Genomic DNA, 20,910 nt, shown 5'->3' on the forward strand with positions numbered 1-20,910 from the left:
GTCACCTCCACCCCCGTGGCTGCCCACTTTGCTTTCTGAGCTCATGGCTCTAATTCTTAGAAGAATGGAATGTCATTGCTAGGGGAATTTTTTGACCAGGTCCTTGGTTTGAAGGTGGGGTTAACCCTCATGGAACATGCGGATTCCGGAGAAATGATAAATGTCCCTAGGAATGATCTTCAAGGAGAACTAGAAATCGGTGAAGTCATGCACATTTGGCCTGAGTGTAGGCTGCCTCCGCCTGCAAACACCACAGAGCTCAAGCAGACGGAACGTTGGTGATGTCAATTTTCCTGCCCTCCCTTACCGTGGAGCGGTGGAGCGTGGTGTCAATGAACTAGGAGCACCGCAGGGAGCCAGCTCTTGCCATGTTTGTGGGGCCTAAGCCAGGGACATGGCAGGCTTCAAGGAAGGTGTGAACTCCCATCAGAGTTTCCGCATGCTGGTGAGGGTCTGAAGAAGACAGCGGGCTTCCGGAGCACTCAGCTTCTCTGGGCAGTCTGCAGTCGTGCAGCGCCTACATCAGGTGACCAGGCGTCAGCATGGCCTCTGCAGGATGCAGTCTTCCAGGTGCCCTGCCGGCCTTAGCCTGGTCCACCCCGCCCCCCATATTCTCAATGCATCTTTTCTACCCAGGTAGCTCCCAATAGTAGTGCCTCCCATGGTGCAGATGCTCAACTTGATCGAGATCACTGAGCATTGCAGGGAGCAGCTATGGAGAGCAGAGGAGAATTCCCACCCAGAGAACTTCTGCCTAGTGACCATTGCAGAGTGTGTGCTGTGGGTCAGAAATGGAAAACCATCTAGATAATGTGTTTCAAAAGTGGAAAGAGCCACCAGCACTATCTTGTGCCTGAGACAGCAATGAAGTGGACAGTCCAGCCCCACTAGGGGCAGGAGTTCAGACCAGGCAGCAGATACCCTATCTGGCAGCTCCTCTTTCCTGCCCAGAAAGCAGGGATGGGGTGGGGTGGAAACGAGGTGTTGGGAGCAGTTCAGGGTCCACAGGCCCCTGCTGCTCTTGCCTTCTTGGGGTCACAACGCCACCACAATAGAACCAGCCCTGCATCCAGCACCTGCAGGCACTTGCTGTCTTGCCTGAAAAGATGCTGGGCATTGACCAGCCAATCGGTGCCTTTGCAGCTATTTTGGGGGTATAATGGAAATCACAGTGATTTTGTCAGATTTTGGCACATTTGAGACACATGTGTACACTTGTGAAGACATCACGGTCACGTTGAAGACACGCTCAGATCCAGAAAGGTTTCCCTACAGCCTTCTGCAGTTCCTGTCTCCTGGATCTCTGCTCTGCCTTGAGTCTGGGTCCCTGGTCAAAGCCATGGCCAGCTTCCTGTCACTACGGGCTATTCTGCGTTTCTTAGAGGGGTTCATGAAAGGAAGCATGTGGTGTGCATGTTCCTTTATCCTCTGTCAGTACCTGTGTCTTCAGAGCTGTCTGTGCTGGTGCGTGTATCAGCAGTGATGCTCAGTTGCGTGGATCTGACACTGTTTATCACTCACCCCTTCATGGACATTTGGCTTGTTTCTGGAGTTTTTATCATTACAAATCTGCCATGAACATTTGGGCGCAAGTCATCCCATGCGACTACGTTTTCTCTTCGTGAAACACCTAGGAGCAGCATTGTAAGCACTTTTAAGGAAACTCAACCCCTCCAAGGGCTCTGCCACTTCCCATCACCACAGCAGCGTGTGTGCTGCACCTGCTGCGTGTTGGCCATGGGCAGCTTCAAGGTCTGCCTCCCAGGTCTATAGGAGCACCCCTTGTTTAAACATGTACTTCCCCAGCAACTTAGGAATTGGAGCAAACTCTCATGAGCTGCTGCCATTCAAATACCTTCTCTGGTGAAGTGTGTGTTTAAGTGTTGTTTCTTCCTTTCTTTTAGCTTGGGATAATTGCTTTTCTGATTGCTGTTTGTTGAATTTCAAGAATTCTTTGCATGTTTTCGATACAAGTCCCTTATCAGATGTGTGGTTTGCAAATATTCCCAGTCTGTGGCTGGTGTTTTCATTCTGTCAAAATTGTCTTTCAAAGAACAGAATTTTTTAAAATTAGTGCATTTTAATGATACAGAACAAGGGGTTTTGTTGTGGCATACACATACATGCAAATGATGTACTGTGGCCAGAGCCACCCCAGCCCCTGGTTTCCTGCCTCTCCTCTGATAGTCTCCCTGCCTCTTTCCTGTCATCCCCAGATCCCACCTGTGCAGGAAAACATGTGATGCCTGTCCTTGTGTGTCTGGCTCATTTGGCTTAACTTGATGGTCTCTGATTCCATTCATTTCCCTGTAAACAACACAATTTCGTTCTTTCTGGTTGCATAATAGTCCACTGTGTACATATACCACATTTTCTTCATACTCACATACACCTGGGCTGATCCTGTGACTTGGCTAATGTGAGTTGTACATGATAAACATGGGCATGCTGGTATCTCTACAGTATGGTGGCTTTAATCCCTCCGGGTGGTATAGTGGGGCCCTTGGTGGCTCTCTTTCTAACTGTGTGAGGAGCCGCCCTCTGGCTGGGGTGAGAGGGAGTCTCAATGTGGTTTTCATTTGCATTTCCCTGATGGTGGATGATGTGGAGTATCTTTTTCAAATACTTATTGGCCACTCATAGGTGTTTCGAGAAGCATCTGTTCATTCCATTTGCCTGCTGACTGGCCAGTGTTACGTCTTAGTCCTTTATCTATCCACTCTAACCCGCTGCAGAGGACCCGCTGGCCAGCTCTCCCTCCCCCTTCTCTCCACCGGTGTCCCTTAGGTGGGCACTCACTGGTGCTCGGACCTGGGTTCTCGCTCCTGCTTCCTGGAGTCCTGGGCTGGGTTCCTGGGCCTTGAGCATTTCCCCATGTTTTCTTCCAAAGTTTTGGGTCTTGTGTGAGGTCTTGGTCCACTCTGAGTCGGCCCGTGCAGGGTGAGAGAGTCTCATTCTTCTACAGGTAGACATCTGGTTTCCCCAGGCTCTCCTCTCCAGCCTGTGAGTGGCCCCGGTCACAGGCCAGGGTTGGGGGCCCTGTGGCTGTCTTGCGTCCCTCCTGTTCACCATGCTGCCTTGTGACCATGGTCTCCAGTACACCTGAAATCAGTCTTGGGCCTCGGTTTGCCCACAGAGCAGAGCCCTGGGCTTGGAAGCGACTTGGAATGTTTTCATTAGTGGGTTTTCCTCTTGGGGTCAGCTCTGCCGGGCCGAGTGCCACAGGATGTCTTCCAGACACCGTGTGGCTTCATGCTGCGCACCTGGGAGCAGGACCCGTTTGAGTTGGTGATCCTTGCAGGCTGGGAAAGTAGCTTCTATTTCCAGTATTCCACGAGGCCTTCCTTCTTAAAATCAGGGGAGAATGCTGGGAGTGGCAGAAGTTTCTTCTGCATCTATCGAGGGGGTCTTTTCCCCTTCATCAGTCCGTGCACCACCGCGATTCGTCTCCAACGTCCAGCAGGTCCTGCGTCCCTGTGGCCCACTTGGTCACGACACTCCCCCTTCAGACAGCTGCTGGTTTCCGCTTGCAAGGCCTTGTTGGGAAGCTTCCCTGTCCACTCGCCCGCTTCCCGGTGGCTGCTGCTGTGTGCAGTGCGGGAGCGCTGGGCGCGCTCAAGGGAGGCTGCCTCCCCGCAGGTTGTGCTGCTCCTGCCAGGCCCCAACGTGGGTGCCATGGTGGTTTCCATACCCAGACTGCGGTGGAGGGACCTGGTGGGACCCTGGTCACCTCTGCCTCTGTCTGTGAGTGGGAAGTCATCGATTGCTGGGCTGTGGTGGGGCACCCAAAGGTCACAGCCCTTCTGTGGAAACACAGGCCTTGGCCAAGATGCCGGCTTGTCCCACTTTCCAGGCATTCCCAGCTCCAAAGCTCAGACTCCTGGTCCCAGGTCCATGAGGACTTCTGCCCTGTCTTGTCCCCTGGGCGAAACATTGCCGTCTGACACTTGCAGTGGGATTCTGTGCCAAATAGTCACATGCAAGAGGCTCGTGGAATCTGCACCAACCCTCCACAGAAATGCTGTCCGACTCCCTGGCAGGCTGCACCTCCTGGACCCAAGGCCTGAGGTTCTGTCCTGGGTCCTGAGGCTTGGAGAGAGCGGGCAGAGGTGGGGTCCCAGGTGGTGGAGATGCCGTGGTTTCCCTGCAGCAGCAATCCTGAGCCCACTCCCTGCAGCTCAGGAGGCCTGGCATGGCGGCTGGGCTCTCTTGTTCATGTCTGTGGAGCTGCCTTGGAGGGGGCCTGGTACCAGGGTTCAGGGTGAGGCTGTGGCTTGGGCGGTAACTGCTGCTCATCTGGAAAGCTGCCCCAACACAGGGTGGCCCTGGACTGACTCCCACTGCAGGTCTGCGTCATGGATGTAAGTGACAGACTCGCAGAGGGCTCACCTTTCCCTCTGACTGGGCAGGCAAAGGCAGGCACCAGGAGAGCTCCATGCTCCTCGCTTCTGGTGGCCAGAAGGTGGACGCCGTCCTCTGCTCTCAGGTCGGAGCCGTCCTTGGAGAGAACACTCTGGGCTGACCTGACCCTGCCGCTGCTGGAGGGCTAGGAAGGGCTGGGGAGGTGGTCCTGGAGCCAACAGTCCCACCGGGCTGGGTGAAGAGCCCTAAGACAGAAGGTGCCTTAGACCACCAGCCAGGAGCACGTGAGCACGGTTATCAGGCGAGGAGCAGGGGCGGGCGTCTCCCGTCAGAGGCCGAGGTTTGCTGATGCTGGCTTTCACAAACTGATGAGCTTTGCTTCAGTGAACTTGAAAGAGGAACCTGGGCCGACACAGGCTGGAAGAGCTCTATAAATATTATTCTGGAGAGTGTCCAAAGCATTTACAGCAACCGTGCCACTCCTGAGGAAGAACACAGCTGTTTCCACGTCACACAGTGCTGTTGAACTCTCCAGGACAGGCAGAAGGCACAAAGCTCAAGGGCAGCTGCACTCCACCAGTCCGACTCCTACCCTTGAAAGCTCAAGGGTGCTGGGCATGCAGAGTGCAGGGACAGTGGGAAAGTCACAGCCTGAGAAGCCTGCAGCCACAGACACGCATTCTCTAGCCATCCCGGAGCGAGAAGCCCAGGCATAGCGGGGTTGGACCCCCACCTAGGGCTTGGGAGGGACCCTCGAGGGTTGGCAGGCTGGACTCCACCCTGGGCTATAGGGACCCTTCAGGGATGGCAGGGCTGGATTCCACCCTGGGCTATAGGGACCCTCCAGGGATGGCAGGGCTGGACTCCACCCTGGGCTATAGGGACCCTCCAGGGATGGCAGGGCTGGACTCCCACCCAGGGCTATAGGGACCCTCCAGGGATGGCAGGCTGGACTCCCTCCCAGGGCTATAGGGACCCTCCAGGGATGGCAGGGCTGGATTCCACCCTGGGCTATAGGGACCCTCCAGGGATGGCAGGGCTGGACTCCACCCTGGGCTATAGGGACCCTCCAGGGATGGCAGGGCTGGACTCCACCCTGGGCTATAGGGACCCTCCAGGGATGGCAGGGCTGGACTCCCACCCAGGGCTATAGGGACCCTCCAGGGATGGCAGGGCTGGACTCCCTCCCAGGGCTATAGGGACCCTCCAGGGATGGCAGGTTGGACTCCCACCCAGGGCTATAGGGACCCTCCAGGGATGGCAGGGCTGGACTCCCTCCCAGGGCTATAGGGACCCTCCAGGGATGGCAGGGCTGGACTCCCACCCAGGGCTATAGGGACCCTCCAGGGATGGCAGGCTGGACTCCACCCTGGGCTATAGGGACCCTCCAGGGATGGCAGGGCTGGACTCCCTCCCAGGGCTATAGGGACCCTCCAGGGATGGCAGGCTGGACTCCACCCTGGGCTCCAGGGTCTCTGCCCTTCCAGCCCTGGCTCCAGGTGTCTTGACTCCAGTTTACTTATTTCCGTGGCTGCTGATCTTGACACGTCTCTTGTATATGTGTGCCTCAGTGTCCTCTCCTCTTTGTACAGGACGCAGTGCTGCTGGATGGGGGTCCACCCTCCTGGCCTTAACTGGGTACGTCTGCACTGATCCCATCTCCAGGCGAGACTGTGTTCAGAGGCTGGGGTTCGGCCTGGTGTGTACCTAGTAGAGCTGGAAGAGACTCCTGGAATCCGCCTTCTCCCTGCTCATCTCCAAGGTGCGCTCCGCCTCTGCCTTTCCCGACCATGCTTGGGACGCTCCTGCCCTGGAGCAGCCTGTTCCTGACTCTGTGCTCCCGTCTCAGGAGTAGGACAGAGAGCAGCTTTGTGTTGCTGGGCCGGCTCCCAGGCAGATAGAGGACAAACCGTGTCAAGGTCTTTGGTTGACTGAGCAGAGGAGATGGGAGCAGGCAGAGCTGGTTCGTTCAGTATTTTAGGAAACACAGTTCTCCTGTTGAAGCAGGAATGTGAGAGCGGATTTCTGGGGGACATGCTGAGTGGACCCATAAGCTTCACGAACAGTAAGTGTAGGGACGGAGGTTTAGAGACCATCTTTTCCTGGAGATCTGTGGGTCCATGGGAATTCAGAGTTGGGTTGCAGTTCCCGTAAGTAGCAAGGTGGACAAGGCACTCGCCTGACTCGCCATGTCCTGGATGGCTGGGGAGGGGACTCCCGTTGCTCTGTCAGTGAGCATTGCCCCTAATGCATTCCCAAGGCATGTTCTAAGACTGCAGGTGGGACTGACTTCGGCTGACCCGTGTCCTATCCTGTCCTGTCCGGTGGCAGAGTTGGGGGCTCTAAACACAGGAAGAATTGTTTGCACAACAAACCCCTTTACGATGGAGGGGCAGTTCCAGGTTATGGATTTAAAAACTTGCTTCTCAGGCAGGGTGCGTGTGGAGCCGCCCCTCAGGCTGCTGGGTTTTTGTGAAGGACGGTGCACAATGACTCTGTGTCCGATGCTTGGGAGGTCAGTGTGGTCAGGCCCCCATGAAGAGCTGGCCGCCTGCCCCTCCTTCTCACGCCCATTGACTCTAGCTCTGGTCGGCCTGGCCTGGTCCTTCCCCTGTGTGCTTGTGGCCCCAGGTGACTGTTGTGGCTCCTGATCCCTCGCGGTCTACTGCCTACTTGAAATCTGGGACTAGATTTCTCAGTCTCTCTGCTAAGATGGCACAGCCCTGAAGCCCAGGGGGAGCCCCGTGGAGGACAGAGCCCCCTGAGGGACAGTGGCACAGCCCTGAAGCCCAGGAGGAGCCCCGTGGAGGGCACAGCCCCCTGAGGGACAGTGGCACAGCCCTGAAGCCCAGGGGGAGCCCCGTGGAGGGCAGAGCCCCCTGAGGGACAGTGGCACAGCCCTGAAGCCCAGGAGGAGCCCCGTGGAGGGCAGAGCCCCCTGAGGGACAGTGGCACAGCCCTGAAGCCCAGGAGGAGCCCCGTGGAGGAGAGAGCCCCCTGAGGGACAGTGGCACAGCCCTGAAGCCCAGGAGGAGCCCCGTGGAGGGCACAGCCCCCTGAGGGACAGTGGCACAGCCCTGAAGCCCAGGGGGAGCCCCGTGGAGGGCAGAGCCCCCTGAGGGACAGTGGCACAGCCCTGAAGCCCAGGGGGAGCCCCGTGGAGGGCAGAGCCCCCTGAGGGACAGTGGCACAGCCCTGAAGCCCAGGAGGAGCCCCGTGGAGGGCACAGCCCCCTGAGGGACAGTGGCACAGCCCTGAAGCCCAGGAGGAGCCCCGTGGAGGGCAGAGACCCCTGAGGGACAGTGGCACAGCCCTGAAGCCCAGGAGGAGCCCCGTGGAGGACAGAGCCCCCTGAGGGACAGTGGCACAGCCCTGAAGCCCAGGAGGAGCCCCGTGGAGGACACAGCCCCCTGAGGGACAGTGGCACAGCCCTGAAGCCCAGGAGGAGCCCCGTGGAGGGCAGAGACCCCTGAGGGACAGTGGCAAAGCCGTGAAGCCCAGGAGGAGCCCCGAGGAGGGCAGAGCCCCCTGAGGGACAGTGGCAAAGCCGTGAAGCCCAGGAGGAGCCCCGTGGAGGACAGAGCCCCCTGAGGGACAGTGGCACAGCCCTGAAGCCCAGGAGGAGCCCCGTGGAGGGCACAGCCCCCTGAGGGACAGTGGTACAGCCCTGAAGCCCAGGAGGAGCCCCGTGGAGGACAGAGCCCCCTGAGGGACAGTGGCACAGCCCTGAAGCCCAGGTGGCACCCTGTGGATGACAGAGCCCCCTGAGGGACAGTGGCACAGCCCTGAAGACCAGGAGGAGCCCCGTGGAGGACACAGCCCCCTGAGGGACAGTGGCACATCCCTGAAGCCCAGGGGGAGCCCCCGTGGAGGACAGAGACCCCTGAGGGACAGTGGCACAGCCCCTGAAGACCAGGAGGAGCCCCGTGGAGGACAGAGCCCCCTGAGGGACAGTGGCACAGCCCTGAAGCCCAGGAGGAGCCCGTGGGGGACAGGGCCCCCTGAGGGACAGTGGCACAGCCCTGAAGCCCAGGAGGAGCCCCGTGGAGGACACAGCCCCCTGAGGGACAGTGGCACAGCCTGAAGCCCAGGAGGAGCCCCGTGGAGGACACAGCCCCCTGAGGGACAGTGGCACAGCCTGAAGCCCAGGAGGAGCCCCGTGGAGGACACAGCCCCCTGAGGGACAGTGGCACAGCCCTGAAGCCCAGGTGGCACCCCGTGGATGACAGAGCCCCTGAGGGACAGTGGCACAGCCCTGAAGACCAGGAGGAGCCCCGTGGAGGACAGAGCCCCCTGAGGGACAGTGGCACAGCCCTGAAGCCCAGGGGGAGCCCCGTGGAGGACAGAGACCCCTGAGGGACAGTGGCACAGCCCTGAAGACCAGGAGGAGCCCCGTGGAGGACAGAGCCCCCTGAGGGACAGTGGCACAGCCCTGAAGCCCAGGAGGAGCCCCGTGGAGGGCAGAGCCCCCTGAGGGACAGTGGCACAGCCCTGAAGCCCAGGAGGAGCCCCGTGGAGGACAGGCCCCTGAGGGACAGTGGCACAGCCCTGAAGCCCAGGAGGAGCCCCGTGGAGGACACAGCCCCCTGAGGGACAGTGGCACAGCCCTGAAGCCCAGGAGGAGCCCCGTGGAGGGCAGAGCCCCCTGAGGGACAGTGGCACAGCCCTGAAGACCAGGAGGAGCCCCGTGGAGGACAGAGCCCCCTGAGGGACAGTGGCACAGCCCTGAAGACCAGGAGGAGCCCCGTGGAGGACAGAGCCCCCTGAGGGACAGTGGCACAGCCCTGAAGACCAGGAGAAGCCCCTGTGGAGGGCAGAGCCCCCTGAGGGACAGTAGCACAGCCCTGAAGCCCAGGAGGAGCCCCGTGGAGGACAGAGCCCCCTGAGGGACAGTGGCACAGCCCTGAAGCCAGGGGGAGCCCGTGGAGGGCACAGCCCCCTGAGGGACAGTGGCACAGGCCTGAAGCCCAGGAGAAGCCCCGTGGAGGACAGAGCCCCCTGAGGGACAGTGGCACAGCCCTGAAGCCCAAAAGGAGCCCCGTGGAGGGCACAGCCCCCTGAGGGACAGTGGCACAGCCTGAAGCCCAGGGGAGCCCCGTGGAGGACAGAGCCCCCTGAGGGACAGTGGCACAGGCCTGAAGCCCAGGAGAAGCCCCGTGGAGGACAGAGCCCCCTGAGGGACAGTGGCACAGCCCCTGAAGCCCAAAAGGAGCCCCGTGGAGGGCACAGCCCCCTGAGGGACAGTGGCACAGCCCTGAAGCCCAGGGGGAGCCCGTGGAGGACAGAGCCCCCTGAGGGACATTGGCATAGCCTGAAGCCCAGGAGGAGCCCCGTGGAGGACACAGCCCCCTGAGGGACAGTGGCACAGCCCTGAAGCCCAGGGGGAGCCCCGTGGAGGACAGAGCCCCCTGAGGGACAGTGGCACAGCCCTGAAGACCAGGAGGAGCCCCGTGGAGGGCAGAGCCCCCTGAGGGACAGTGGCACAGCCCTGAAGCCCAGCAGGAGCCCCGTGGAGGGCAGGGCCCCCTGAGGGACAGTGGCACAGCCTGAAGCCCAGGGGGAGCCCCGTGGAGGGCAGAGACCCCTGAGGGGACAGTGGCACAGCCCTGAAGCCCAGGGGGAGCCCCGTGGAGGACAGAGCCCCCTGAGGGACAGTGGCACAGCCCTGAAGGACCAGGAGGAGCCCCGTGGAGGGCAGGGCCCCCTGAGGGACAGTGGCACAGCCCTGAAGACCAGGAGGAGCCCCGTGGAGGGCAGAGACCCCTGAGGGACAGTGGCACAGCCCTGAAGACCAGGAGGAGCCCCGTGGAGGACACAGCCCCCTGAGGGACAGTGGCACAGCCCTGAAGCCCAGGTGGCACCCCGTGGATGACAGAGCCCCCTGAGGGACAGTGGCACAGCCCTGAAGACCAGGAGGAGCCCCGTGGAGGACACAGCCCCCTGAGGGACAGTGGCACAGCCCTGAAGCCCAGGGGGAGCCCCGTGGAGGACAGAGCCCCCTGAGGGACAGTGGCACCGCCCTGAAGCCCAGGAGGAGCCCCGTGGAGGACAGGGCCCCCTGAGGGACAGTGGCACAGCCCTGAAGCCCAGGAGGAGCCCCGTGGAGGGCACAGCCCCCTGAGGGACAGTGGCACAGCCCTGAAGCCCAGGAGGAGCCCCGTGGAGGGCAGAGCCCCCTGAGGGACAGTGGCACAGCCCTGATGCCCAGGGGGAGCCCCGTGGAGGGCAGAGCCCCCTGAGGGACAGTGGCACAGCCCTGAAGCCCAGGAGGAGCCCCGTGGAGGGCACAGCCCCCTGAGGGACAGTGGCACAGCCCTGAAGCCCAGGAGGAGCCCCGTGGAGGGCAGAGACCCCTGAGGGACAGTGGCACAGCCCTGAAGCCCAGGAGGAGCCCCGTGGAGGACAGAGCCCCCTGAGGGACAGTGGCACAGCCCTGAAGCCCCAGGAGGGCCCCGTGGAGGACAGAGCCCCCTGAGGGACAGTGGCACAGCCCTGAAGCCCAGGAGGAGCCCCGTGGAGGGCACAGCCCCTGAGGGACAGTGGCACAGCCCTGAAGCCCAGGAGGAGCCCCGTGGAGGGCAGAGACCCCTGAGGGACAGTGGCAAAGCCGTGAAGCCCAGGAGGAGCCCCGAGGAGGGCAGAGCCCCCTGAGGGACAGTGGCACAGCCCTGAAGTCCAGGAGGAGCCCCGTGGAGGGCAGAGCCCCCTGAGGGACAGTGGCACAGCCCTGAAGTCCAGGAGGAGCCCCATGGAGGGCAGAGACCCCTGAGGGACAGTGGCAAAGCCGTGAAGCCCAGGTGGCACCCCGTGGATGACAGAGCCCCCTGAGGGACAGTGGCACAGCCCTGAAGACCAGGAGGAGCCCCGTGGAGGACACAGCCCCCTGAGGGACAGTGGCACAGCCCTGAAGCCCAGGGGGAGCCCCGTGGAGGACAGAGACCCCTGAGGGACAGTGGCACAGCCCTGAAGACCAGGAGGGAGCCCCGTGGAGGACAGAGCCCCCTGAGGGACAGTGGCACAGCCCTGAAGCCCAGGAGGAGCCCCGTGGGGGACAGGGCTTCCTGAGGGACAGTGGCACAGCCCTGAAGCCCAGGAGGAGCCCCGTGGAGGGCAGAGCCCCCTGAGGGACAGTGGCACAGCCCTGAAGCCCAGGAGGAGCCCCGTGGAGGGCACAGCCCCCTGAGGGACAGTGGCACAGCCCTGAAGCCCAGGGGGAGCCCCGTGGAGGGCAGAGCCCCCTGAGGGACAGTGGCACAGCCCTGAAGCCCAGGAGGAGCCCCGTGGAGGGCAGAGCCCTCTGAGGGACAGTGGCACAGCCCTGAAGCCCAGGAGGAGCCCCGTGGAGGGCACAGCCCCCTGAGGGACAGTGGCACAGCCCTGAAGCCCAGGTGGCACCCCGTGGATGACAGAGCCCCCTGAGGGACAGTGGCACAGCCCTGAAGCCCAGGAGGAGCCCCGTGGAGGGCACAGCCCCCTGAGGGACAGTGGCACAGCCCTGAAGCCCAGGTGGCACCCCGTGGATGACAGAGCCCCCTGAGGGACAGTGGCACAGCCCTGAAGCCCAGGGGGAGCCCCGTGGAGGGCAGAGCCCCTGAGGGACAGTGGCACAGCCCTGAAGCCCAGGAGGAGCCCCGTGGAGGGCACAGCCCCCTGAGGGACAGTGGCACAGCCCTGAAGCCCAGGGGGAGCCCCGTGGAGGACAGAGCCCCCTGAGGGACAGTGGCACAGCCCTGAAGCCCAGGAGGAGCCCCGTGGAGGACACAGCCCCCTGAGGGACAGTGGCACAGCCCTGAAGCCCAGGAGGAGCCCCGTGGAGGGCAGAGCCCCCTGAGGGACAGTGGCACAGCCCTGAAGCCCAGGAGGAGCCCCGTGGAGGACAGAGCCCCCTGAGGGACAGTGGCACAGCCCTGAAGCCAGGGGGAGCCCCGTGGTGGGCACAGCCCCCTGAGGGACAGTGGCACAGGCCTGAAGCCCAGGAGAAGCCCCGTGGAGGACAGAGCCCCCTGAGGGACAGTGGCACAGCCCTGAAGCCCAAAAGGAGCCCCGTGGAGGGCACAGCCCCCTGAGGGACAGTGGCACAGCCCTGAAGCCCAGGGGGAGCCCCGTGGAGGACAGAGCCCCCTGAGGGACAGTGGCACAGCCCTGAAGCCCAGCAGGAGCCCCGTGGAGGACAGAGACCCCTGAGGGACAGTGGCACAGCCCTGAAGCCCAGGGGGAGCCCCGTGGAGGACAGAGCCCCCTGAGGGACAGTGGCACAGCCCTGAAGCCCAGCGGGAGCCCCGTGGAGGGCAGGGCCCCCTGAGGGACAGTGGCACAGCCCTGAAGCCCAGGAGGAGCCCCGTGGAGGACAGAGCCCCCTGAGGGACAGTGGCACAGCCCTGAAGCCCAGGGGGAGCCCCGTGGAGGACACAGCCCCCTGAGGGACAGTGGCACAGCCCTGAAGCCCAGGTGGCACCCCGTGGATGACAGAGCCCCCTGAGGGACAGTGGCACAGCCCTGAAGACCAGGAGGAGCCCCGTGGAGGACACAGCCCCCTGAGGGACAGTGGCACAGCCCTGAAGCCCAGGGGGAGCCCCGTGGAGGACAGAGCCCCCTGAAGGACAGTGGCACAGCCCTGAAGCCCAGCAGGAGCCCCGTGGAGGACAGAGACCCCTGAGGGACAGTGGCACAGCCCTGAAGTCCAGGAGGAGCCCCGTGGAGGGCAGAGCCCCCTGAGGGACAGTGGCACCGCCCTGAAGCCCAGGAGGAGCCCCGTGGAGGACAGGGCCCCCTGAGGGACAGTGGCACAGCCCTGAAGCCCAGGAGGAGCCCCGTGGAGGACACAGCCCCCTGAGGGACAGTGGCATAGCCCTGAAGCCCAGGGGGAGCCCCGTGGAGGACACAGCCCCCTGAGGGACAGTGGCACAGCCCTGAAGCCCAGGAGGAGCCCCGTGGAGGAGAGAGCCCCCTGAGGGACAGTGGCACAGCCCTGATGCCCAGGAGGAGCCCCGTGGAGGACACAGCCCCCTGAGGGACAGTGGCACAGCCCTGAAGACCAGGAGGAGCCCCGTGGAGGGCACAGCCCCCTGAGGGACAGTGGCACAGCCCTGAAGCCCAGGTGGCACCCCGTGGATGACAGAGCCCCCTGAGGGACAGTGGCACAGCCCTGAAGCCCAGGGGGAGCCCCGTGGAGGACAGAGCCCCCTGAGGGACAGTGGCACAGCCCTGAAGTCCAGGGGGAGCCCCGTGGAGGACAGGGCCCCCTGAGGAACAGTGCCACAGCCCTGAAGACCAGGGGGAGCCCCGTGGAGGACACAGCCCCCTGAGGGACATTGGCATAGCCCTGAAGCCCAGGAGGAGCCCCGTGGAGGACAGAGCCCCCTGAGGGACAGTGGCACAGCCCTGAAGCCCAGGAGGAGCCCCGTGGAGGACAGAGCCCCCTGAGGGACATTGGCATAGCCCTGAAGACCAGGGGGAGCCCCGTGGAGGACAGAGCCCCCTGAGGGACAGTGGCACAGCCCTGAATACCAGGAGGAGCCCCGTGGAGGACAGAGCCCCCTGAGGGACAGTGGCACAGCCCTGAAGTCCAGGGGGAGCCCCGTGGAGGACACAGCCCCCTGAGGGACAGTGGCACAGCCCTGAAGCCCAGGGGGAGCCCCGTGGAGGACAGGGCCCCCTGAGGGACAGTGGCACAGCCCTGAAGTCCAGGGGGAGCCCCGTGGAGGACACAGCCCCCTGAGGGACAGTGGCACAGCCCTGAAGCCCAGGGGGAGCCCCGTGGAGGACACAGCCCCCTGAGGGACAGTGGCACAGCCCTGAAGCCCAGGAGGAGCCCCGTGGAGGGCAGAGCCCCCTGAGGGACAGTGGCACAGCCCTGAAGTCCAATGGGAGCCCCGTGGAGGACACAGCCCCCTGAGGGACAGTGGCACAGCCCTGAAGCCCAGGGGGAGCCCCGTGGAGGACACAGCCCCCTGAGGGACAGTGGCACAGCCCTGAAGCCCAGGAGGAGCCCCGTGGAGGGCAGAGCCCCCTGAGGGACAGTGGCACAGCCCTGAAGCCCAGCAGGAGCCCCGTGGAGGACAGAGACCCCTGAGGGACAGTGGCACAGCCCTGAAGCCCAGGGGGAGCCCCGTGGAGGACAGAGCCCCCTGAGGGACAGTGGCACAGCCCTGAAGCCCAGGGGAGCCCCGTGGAGGGCAGAGCCCCCTGAGGGACAGTGGCACAGCCCTGAAGCCCAGGAGGAGCCCCGTGGAGGACAGAGCCCCCTGAGGGACAGTGGCACAGACCTGAAGCCCAGGAGGAGCCCCGTGGAGGGCAGGGCCCCCTGAGGGACAGTGGCACAGCCCTGAAGCCCAGGGGGAGCCCCGTGGAGGACAGAGCCCCCTGAGGGACAGTGGCACAGCCCTGAAGCCCAGGGGGAGCCCCGTGGAGGACAGGGCCCCCTGAGGGACAGTGGCACAGCCCTGAAGCCCTGGAGGAGCCCCGTGGAGGGCAGAGCCCCCCGAGGGACAGTGGCACAGCCCTGAAGACCAGGGTCACCCTGTGGAGGGTGTGAGGCCTCCCTCTCCCTCCCCAGAAGGGCCCGGCTGGCCTTGGCAGTCACCACAGGGAGCAAGTCTGGGCCCGGCTGAAGGCCCCTGGGAGGCCAAGCAGAGGAGCCACTGCTGGACAGACCAGCTGCCCCAGGAATCCAGAGGTGCTCAGAACAGCTCTGCCAGGCAAACGCACCTGGGCCTAGCACCGAGCCTGGGCAGCAAGCTTGCCAGCCGGGCGGGAGGGGCCCCTTTATCTGTCAGGCGGCACTGCCCAGCTAGGATAGGAGGCGCTCAGGGTCACACTGGGCATGATTGGCTGATTTTAGAATTGGGCGGGCAAAGGAAAGGCCTGTGGTCAAAATGGCCAGACTGGATCTTGCATCCTCCTTAAGGCCATTCTGAAAGTGGACCACGGACTTTCTACTTTTCCCATTACCACGAGGATGACAAGGATGACGGCTGCCAGACTGTCGCACGCATGTGCACCCGGCGCCTCCAGGAATGCCCAGTGGCCGTGGCCGCAGGGAACCAAAGGCCCAGTGAGATAAGGGCAAAGACCCGATGGAGGACATCCCCAGCCTCCGGGAAAGGCAGGAGAGCCCCCGAGCTGGTGTCACCCCCTCAGAAGGCCAGTTGTGACACTGAGGGTGCTGTGGCTGGGTGTGGAGCAGAACTTCCTGGCTGCTGGTGGGTGGGTGGGCCTATGGCGCCTGTCCTGGCTGCTGGGAGGGCCTGGAGAAGAGTGTTTCTGACCACCTCGAGGGCTCCGCTGCATCTAGTTTTGGGAGAGGAATGGGAAATCCTGGGCCGTCCACCCATGGGCATCTGGCTCCCCCTGTCCTGATGCTGCTCCGGATGCCCACCTGGCCTTCCCCTCTCCACGCAGGACCATTCAGGGCATGTCTCTGCTCTTCCGCCCAGCCCAGGAGTGGGACACTCCCCTTAGTGTGGTCAGTTTATATTTTGGTTGGGGACAGGGGATTAGGGACCACAAGACCCAGGCCTGTGTGGAACCCTTCCCAGTGGACAGCCACGGAGAGGGTGCTGGGAGAGGAAGGGCCTACCCACGATCCTGCTGTGCGACTTGGCAGAGCGCCCAGTGGTTCCCCAGCACTCCTTCGTGGGCAGTACCCCTACCCTGCCCACCCGCCCCACCAGAGGCCTGCGTTCCACAGCAGAGAGGCGGCCTGCTTGGACTGCCCTGGGCCTCTGCGCCCCCTGCTGTGCCGAGCGCGGGTCCTCCTGACATCTCACCTCGTTTCCCTGCTGCGGAGCTCTGGATGGCAGGCACTGGGCTGTGCCTGTGTGGCCCAGGAAACAGGAGTCCCAGGCCCTGACGAGGCGGGTTCTGCGGATGTGGCCGGCCCGAGGTCAGCACTCTCACGGGCTCAGCCTCAGAAGTGCTGGCACAGGTCCTGGTGGGTGGCTGGGAGTCAAGGAGCCAGGATGAGGACAGGGGGCCGCTGGGACGGCCGCTGGCGGGGGCCAGCACTGTCCTACTGAAACTGGAGATTTGAGATGAACTAAGTTCTCGCTTCACCAACTTATTTCTGGGCTTTTTGTGTCATAAATTTGAAGAATAAATTCCATGGACAATAACTGCAGGGAAGAAGAGGCGGATAGGACGGATCTAAGTGAGAAGAGGTGGAACTCGGCACGCCGGGGGCACCAGTGTCAGACGCCTGCTCTGTGTGCTGCCCTAGTTCTCCTGGCCCTGAGTGTCGGTCAAGAGCCGTGTTAAACGGGCTTCCAGAAAGCCCCCAAGTCCTTGGCGTGTCCTTTCGCCTTCCTGTAACTCCCTCTGCGTTGGTGGGAATGTTCCCACAGAGAACCCCGTGAGAAGAGGCCTCCAGCAGGCCACTGGCTCCTGCTGGTCCGTCGGTGTGGTCTCTGCCTCTGCACAGGACCTGGCTGGGCCCTGACCCTGACTGCCTGACCACGGGCCCTCACCCTGACTGCTGACCACTGGCCCTGACCCTGACTGCCTGACCACTGGGCCCTGACCCTGACTGCTGACCACTGGGCCCTGACCCTGACTGCCTGACCACGGGCCCTGACCCTGACTGCTGACCACTGGCCCTGACCCTGACTGCCTGACCACTGGGCCCTGACCCTGACTGCTGACCACTGGCCCTGACCCTGACTGCCTGACCACTGGCCCTGACCCTGACTGCTGACCACTGGCCCTGACCCTGACTGCCTGACCACTGGCCCTGACCCTGACTGCCTGACCACTGGCCCTGACCCTGACTGCTAACCACTGGCCCTGACCCTGACTGCTGACCACTGGCCCTGACCCTGACTGCCTGACCACTGCTCGTTCTTGCTCACCGAATCCAGCTGCAGGTGGTGGAGGGGAGCCTCTGGGAAGGCTTCCTGTGGGCAGGCACTGGCCTCAAGGGGGCCGCCTTCAGGTGTGAGCAGCAGACGGGCAGCAGTCTAGAGCTGGACCCAGGTGGCTGAGCCGTCACCAAGCCCAAGTGTTTCTGTCTTCACACCTGGGGCTGCAGGCCGGGAGAGAGGCCTGCTCTGACCAGGCCTTAGAGGGCCGGGAGCAGGAACACTGGCTCTCACTGGATCCGGGCTCCAACAGGCCAGTGCTGGTCCAGCAAAGCCACCAGGTGCCCTGGAGGAAGGTGGAAGCTGCTCCCCGGAGAGGGGCCGCTGAGCCTTGGTCACATGTTCCCACCATCCTCCTGTGCTGTCCCCTTACCTTGACCCACCAGCGGCCACCATGGACCTCTGGATTGCCCTGAAGCCACGTCCCTTGACTCCCCATGTCCCTGCTGGTGGAGAACCAGGACTCAGGTTCCTTCCCCTGTGTGTCACCCTTGGCAGCAGAAGGTAACAGAACAAGTCGACGCCCAAATGCCCTGAAAGAATTTAGGGGCCAGCCTTTGAAGGGAGAATGTCAGGGAGAGATGGATGAGGATGGTGGGAGCATGAGGTCAGGGATGATCATAAAATAAGCCCACTGTACTGACCCCCGTTGCTTTCTCGCCCGCAGCCCTGCCTGGCCTGAGGGGACCAGGTGTCAGTGTGGACAGTGAGTGACGGAGGTCAAGGGAGGAGGATGACCGGTTACCACTGGTCCTCCAACAGCCAACCTTGGTCCCCAGCAAGAGGAGTGGCTGAGGATCCCCTGAGCTCCTGCCTCTTCCTGCCCTGGCAACACGTGAAGAAGGAGATGTGGGGCTCTGGGGTGTGTAAAAGAGCCAGAAACACGCTCCCCACAGACACCCAGCCCTGGCTCCCTGCTTACCTCTTTCTTGAATAAAACTTGGTTTCTATGCTGGCCTCGGCATTTCTCGGGTGTTTAACCTTCCACACCAGGGGAACAAGGCCCTGTTCCTGATCTCCAAGACAGTGTCATCAGGACAGATAGCAATGCCCAAGTGGCTCACGGAAAGCACAGGGAAGTGCTCAGGGTTTCTCTGGACGAGGGGACTCTGGTGAGCGCCCCCACCCCATCCTTCTTCTTTCCTTCTTTTCCAAATTCCCTTCAGCAAGGCCCTGGGAGCTGGCCCTGAGAAGTCCCCTCTGAATCTGGCTCTACCTTGGTCTGTCTTCCATGTCCCTTATCTCCTGTGGTTCTCTCCTCCCCTGCAGTGAGTGTGCTTGAGCTAACGAGTCCTGAGACCTAGAGCCGCAGGTTGGTGGGATGCCGACGTGGCTGCTGTCTCCAGGGCAGTGGGACAATCTAGCATGGTAGAGCCAGGCCATCACCACGGCCACCGCCAGGCTTCCGTGGAGGGGCTGTCTTTGCCTGCTGGTGTGACGCCTAGAAACAGCATGGCCAGTTCAGTGCTCCTCCCCCACAGCTGTGGGTGTCCCCCATGTGGCTGCCAAGCCGCTTGGGCAAAGTTCTCCTGGGGTTCCAAGCAAGCATGACCCCCGATTGGCTGTGGCTGGAGGACAGGGCTTTGGGGCTTTTAAGTCCCACTCTCCCAAGCATGAATACTTTCAAGGTCAAGGCCAGCTACTTTCATAAAGGGGACTATTGGGGCACGTCCCCTCCGTCCCCTCCGCTTGTCACCCCCGTGGTGTGCCAGGAGAGGCAGAGACCTCCAGGCAGATGGCCAGAGCACGGGCAAAGTGGGACGGATGATGTGCTAAAAGAAGGGGAACCAGCAAGGGGCTCTCAGAAGAGCCAGGAGGCTCAGAGCGGGACCATCCCTGTCCAGTCACCAGTGCAGGCGGCCTGGGAGGGCCGCCAGTGGAGGAGCCTCAACAAGACCAAGGAAAACAGAGTGCTGGCTTGTCAGCCTCGCCCTGGCCTCTGGAGAAGAGACGGCGTGAATGCTGTGGAGTCAGGGCAGGACGGTGGTGTCCGCACTGCTCACTGCACAGGGCTCTGGAAGATGCACCAGGCACACCTGGCGCTGCCCGAGGTTTCGGCTGCAGACCGTCGCAGGTGAGTCCGAGGCTTCCCTTGCACATGCAGGAGGAACTGTGGTTGTGGCGATGAGCCCAGCCCCTCCCGTGGATAGCAGGGGCTCCGGGCCTGCACTGCCCTCCCAGCCCCACAGCCCCCAGGGGCCTGCCCCCTCCCACCACGTTGACAGCTTGGATGGGAATCTTGGAGAGGCACGGAGGCTTGTGCCGATCACAGGCTGAAAGTCAGCAGGGCCTCTCTTCAGCAACCTGGTACTGAGCTGAGCTTTGAGGGGAGACCAGGTCCCTGCCTTACCTGTTCCCTTCTGGGCTCTGGTGTTGCAGATTTGAAGAATAAAGGCCATGGACTGACAAAAGGACGAGTAAAGGAGCAGGATTTATTGAAGTGAAAAGAGAACTCCCGCTGCCTGGGCAGGGCCACATGGTGGGAAGACCCATTTTGGAGTGCTGGCCTAGGGGCTTGCATGGTTTTGGGTATGAGCCTGGATCAAAATCGGTAAAGCCGGGCTCAGTGGTGCATGTCTGTAATCTGAGCGGCTCAGGAGGCTGAGGCAGGAGGATTGTGAGTTCAAAGCCAGCCTCAACAAAGGCCAGGCGTAAGCAACTCAGGGAGACCCTGTCTCTAAATAAAATACAAAATAGGGATGGGGATGTTGCTCAGTGGTCAGTGCCCCTGGGTTCAATCCCTGGTACCTGCCCCTCACAAAAAAAAAAAAAGGGTCAAGGCCACAGGCACTGAAGGGTAAGGCCACTGTTGTGCCCTGCAGCCTGAGTTCCAGCTGGAGTGTTCTTACAGGTGAGCCGCCTGGCCCTTCCCAACTGAAGCAGGCCTTGAAGTGCCCATTGGTATTTCTACAGTTAGCCTCCTGGTGTGGTCTCGGCATGGGAACAAGGCACAGTGGAGGCCATTGCCTGGCCGTCATTTATTCCTATTCAGTACAACCGCTAAGTGGCACCAGCACCAGCAGTGGGGAAATGCGTGACTCACAGCTGCTTCCAGAAAGATCCCCAGCCACCGAGTCCTGCCACAGACCCTGCAGACAGGCGCCTGCCCAGGATTGCACACACCCACACCCAGGCTCCTGCCTTGCAGTCGCGGCTGGTGGGAGAGAAGGCATCCCACAAACACTGTGATACGTAAGAAGGATCAGGACGCTCTGGGGTGGCCCTGGTCTCTTGAGCAGGTCAGCTCTGGGGACACCAGCCTGCAGTGCAGCCCAGCAGGCTCCTCACCCATGGCACCCAGTGTCGGCCTTGACCGTCCCTGCAGACCTGCACCCACCTGTTAAGCCACATACCCAGGTCCCTCCTCGGTTGTCTCTGCACGCACACCAGCCCTGCCTCCCAGGGGGAGTGCAGTCTGACCTGCCAAGGCCGGGCAGCACCTCTCCAGGAGGGTTCCTGAATCCTTGCCCACATCCAGGATCCAGAGACACCGGAGCTGGAGCAGAAGATGCGAGTCGGGGCCAGGCAGATGTGCTGCCAGCGGCACAACTTGCTGGTCACGGCCGTGTGCCATGCAGGCTGCGTGTCCTGGACCCCATTGTCTTGTGGGGGTGAAGTTCTGCTCTGCTTCAAATGGAGTGGTGCTTAGAAGAGTCAGGAGGAAGCAAACACGCTCCTGGTCAAGTCTGTGCAG

General features: G+C 62.4%; 1 long non-coding RNA gene across 1 annotated transcript; it reads left to right on the top strand.

Moving 5' to 3' along the window:
- The first annotated feature begins 6,130 nt into the window (after positions 1–6,130).
- Positions 6,131–18,173, top strand: LOC110598579 (uncharacterized). Its single transcript, XR_013423550.1, has 2 exons — positions 6,131–6,427; positions 17,884–18,173. It is a non-coding gene; the product is annotated as an uncharacterized LOC110598579 (long non-coding RNA).
- The last annotated feature ends 2,737 nt before the right edge of the window (positions 18,174–20,910 follow it).

The sequence above is a fragment of the Ictidomys tridecemlineatus genome, chromosome 6 (assembly GCF_052094955.1).
Source record: "Ictidomys tridecemlineatus isolate mIctTri1 chromosome 6, mIctTri1.hap1, whole genome shotgun sequence".
Taxonomy (NCBI): Eukaryota; Metazoa; Chordata; class Mammalia; order Rodentia; family Sciuridae; genus Ictidomys; species Ictidomys tridecemlineatus.